Source organism: Paroedura picta, chromosome 1, assembly GCF_049243985.1.
Source record: "Paroedura picta isolate Pp20150507F chromosome 1, Ppicta_v3.0, whole genome shotgun sequence".
Lineage (NCBI taxonomy): Eukaryota > Metazoa > Chordata > Lepidosauria > Squamata > Gekkonidae > Paroedura > Paroedura picta.
The window spans coordinates 32,890,009-32,892,931 of record NC_135369.1 but is presented as its reverse complement, the minus strand read 5'-3'; the positions used below and the strand labels follow the sequence as shown (position 1 = coordinate 32,892,931).

General features: G+C 41.6%; 1 long non-coding RNA gene across 1 annotated transcript; it reads left to right on the top strand.

Annotated features, from left to right (window-relative positions):
• The first annotated feature begins 309 nt into the window (after positions 1 to 309).
• On the top strand, positions 310 to 2,405 carry LOC143835254 (uncharacterized). Its single transcript, XR_013230058.1, has 3 exons — positions 310 to 425; positions 748 to 871; positions 1,761 to 2,405. It is a non-coding gene; the product is annotated as an uncharacterized LOC143835254 (long non-coding RNA).
• The last annotated feature ends 518 nt before the right edge of the window (positions 2,406 to 2,923 follow it).

Genomic DNA, 2,923 nt, shown 5'->3' with positions numbered 1-2,923 from the left:
TTTCAGCTTAAAGTGGTCCTTCTAGTGAGAGCCATATGTAAAGAAGAGTAAGACGATAGCAAACTGCCTCTGCTCATTTCTTGCCTTGAGAATCCCATGAGATGAACCGTCACGAGTCAGTTGAGACTTGATGGCACATTTTACCTTTATACATATGGAACCACTTCCCTCTAGATGGCTGTGTGAAGAGCAGATGTTGCAACCCAGCGAACACACAGGATTGCAAGCCTTGCCTGTAGTTTAGTGTTGTGCAACCTTCTAGCATGTCACAATTCCCAGGAGCCTTTAAATATCTGAGCATTGCAGCCCCTGTCAGTGGGAGTATTCCTTCTTTTCCACTAACAGTGGATACATTGGACCTTCAGCCATGAAGCTCTTCTACCTTCTGGTTGCAGTTCTCTCCTTGATGCTGCTGGTTGAACCAGGTAATAGGCTGTAAACTGTGCAGAATAGACCCCAATATTCTTTTAAAAGATTCTTTAAAATGGAATATGATAGGCCATTCTTGGGTGCAAAGGGAGTTGAAACCATGAGGTGAACTAGGCAGGGTGTATTCAGGTGGGTAGCCCTGTTGCTCTGAAGCCGCAGAACAAAGTTTGAGTCCAGTGGCAATTTAAGGCCAACAAAGTTTCATTCTGGGTATAAATGTTCATGTTCATATGCATATGGGACAGAGAAATATTAATGTGAAGAGTCAAGTTATTCCTGTCTGGGCATTGCTCCAACTTACTTTTTGTATGTTTTCAGGATTTGGTAGACAAATGAGTAACGAGGAGAAATGCCAAAAAGCACAGGGGAGATGCAAAAGGAAATGTGGTGAGAATGAAAGGCCGATTAGAAAATGTGGAAAGAGAGTTTTTTGCTGCAAAAGGTAAGAACAATAATCTAGAAAAAAACTCATCACAATAAATAAGCAGTTGTTTTGTGTGAAAGTCTGAAGCCAATTTAAAGGCTATATATATATATATATATATATACACACACACACACATATACACACATACACACACATACACACACATACACATGAATCTCTCTCTCTCTCTCTCTCTCTCTCTCTCTCTCTCTCTCTCTCTCTCTCTCTCTCTCTGCACATGTGTGTGTTCTCCTGTGTTCTCCTGGTGTGTTGGGAGGAGGTGTGCCTGACAGGTGACAGTTCCAACCTGAGCATCAATGGATAGGCGGGCATCAAGAGCCAGGAGTTGCACTACTCCGCTCACCCCTGGCACATCAGCTCAGCCAAAGGATTTAACTTCAACGAACTCTGCTTGAGCCACCCACCATGGCCTCCAGGCACCTGTCCAAAGAATCTGGGGATGTTGATGGATGTGCTGAATATGTAGGAAAGTGTCCCTGAAGGCAGGCAATTTGAGGAGCAGTGGCTAGGTCAGCCTCAAAAATTCCTCAATGGTCCTTGTTCTTGCCATATATGGTTTGGGACATGGAGTCATTGATAGCCAGTCTGTACAGAGCATAACCTAAGACCTTACATGGACTAGAAGCATTTTGCAGACAATGTGAGTCAAAACCGTGGTGTGGACTTACCTGGAGCCCTTGATGGAATGAAAAAGATTGTGGAATTGAGCTGTTTTCACCTCCTTGAAGACGTTGTGGAGAGGTTTCCTACCCAAACCTAACTGTGCTCAGGCAGGCTTCACAATATGGATGCGTTCAGGGTGACGGAGACTTTTAGAGATTCTTCAGATGGTTGTGTTCTACTTCTGTAAGCTAATATATAGATCTATCCTTTATTTCTACAGAAACCTAGATGATGAATGATGGCATCACTGTACCAGGGCAGCAGATTTGGCATGCTTTGCTTTCTGCTTCTTTGCTGTTCCTGTGGAAAATGAAGTTTGCTCGTGGAAAAAGGCCTAGCAATCCCTTGCCTCAATACAATAAAACTGCTGTGCAATCCTGTGTCAGAAATGTATCTGATCCTATAAAAAAACATGACTCTAATGATGTTATTTTGTTTTTCACAACGCCCTCCATAAAAGCAGTGTACAAACCTAGCGGGTACAGCTGGGTCCATGATATGGTACTGATCCTGCAACTTAGTCATAGAGATGACTAACTGTTGGAAATTAGCAGAGCAAATGTAGCATAGCGGAAATAATGCAGCACAGACACGTGAGTGTTTAACGTCTAAAAAAAGTTTATTACAAAATCAGAAAAGGATCACATGGAAGGAAAACAATTTACTTTATATATACTCCCGATGGTGGTGTTCTATTTCTGTAAGCTAAGATTAATATCTCACTGTATCCCTTATTTGCACAGATACCCAGGATAAATGGCACCATCTCTGTTTAGGAGCAGTTTTGACATGCTTTGCTTTCTGCTTCTTTGCTGTTGCTGTGGAAAATGAAGTTTGCTTGTGGAAAGAGATTTAGCAACTCTCTGCCTGACTAAAATTAAATTGCTCTGCAACTCTGTTTCTGAAATATATATATTTATTTAATTTTTGGCACCGCTCCTAGACCAACTAGCTCAGTACAACAGAATTGCTCCCATACACCAATAACAAGAATGAACTTCCTCCTAGAAATACCACTGTAGTGTAGACTGATCATGCTAAAAACTGCCAGAAAGTTTTGCAAAGTATTTTGATGTATTGTATTAGCCCTCACAACAGCATGCAAACATTAGAATATCATGAGCCCTGCTGAACCAGAACCAAAATCCCCTCTTGGGTCTTTCTCTCATTTTCACATTGCTTTTTGTTTGTTTTTCTATTTCCTGTTGTGTTTATGAACCTCAGTTGGAGCTCTTTCCTCCTTTCTGTACTGACTTCAGTTTCTGACTGTTGTTTATGAGCTTACTTTCGGCTTGTATTCTTCATACCTTGACCATCACGTGTTTTTAAGATTCTGATGGATTATCTGCCCCTGCCCTCCCACATGCATCATTTTTCTATCAA